Source organism: Vombatus ursinus, unplaced genomic scaffold (assembly GCF_900497805.2).
Source record: "Vombatus ursinus unplaced genomic scaffold, bare-nosed wombat genome assembly UNPS02010193.1, whole genome shotgun sequence".
In the NCBI taxonomy this organism is placed as follows: domain Eukaryota; kingdom Metazoa; phylum Chordata; class Mammalia; order Diprotodontia; family Vombatidae; genus Vombatus; species Vombatus ursinus.
In genome coordinates this window covers 632,090-632,676 of record NW_020949971.1, presented here as the reverse complement: position 1 = coordinate 632,676, position 587 = coordinate 632,090, and positions in this window count along the sequence as shown.

The window sequence follows — 587 nt, the reverse complement described above, 5'->3', positions numbered from 1 at the left end:
TCCTGCTCCCATATGATTTGCATCTCCTCATCTCACTGTCCTTCAGAAGAATTTCATTCTGTGTGGATTGGAGTTTATGAGTATTTGTTATGGTGACAGCTGGGACCAATACTGTCCTGGGGTATGCAAATCACAACTTTCTGAGCTAAGATTCAACCTCAGTTCCCCTAATTCCTGATCTCTCATCTCCTAACTAATCTATCAAACTCCTGCATATGGAAAAAAGGGATTGCTCTCTGGACACAAGTAATCTCCACGTAACTGTAACTGTTAGCACCTGGCCATCAGGCCTATTTACCCAAAACAATGCCTCTGAACTTCACAATTCATTAATCATGTGACAAGTATGTGACCACTGATACCACTGGCTTCAGGCTAACAATGGATTTTATGGTTAACGACAATAATAGCTACTATTTATACAGGACTTTAAGGTTTTCAAAGCGTTTTATACATATCTCATTAATTCCCACAACAACCCCTGGAGGGAAGTGACCTTTTTATCCGCACTTGACAGTTGGATTTGAACTCAGGTTTTCCTGTGTGTGTGTGTGTGTGTGTGTGTGTGTGTGTGTGTGTGTGTGTGT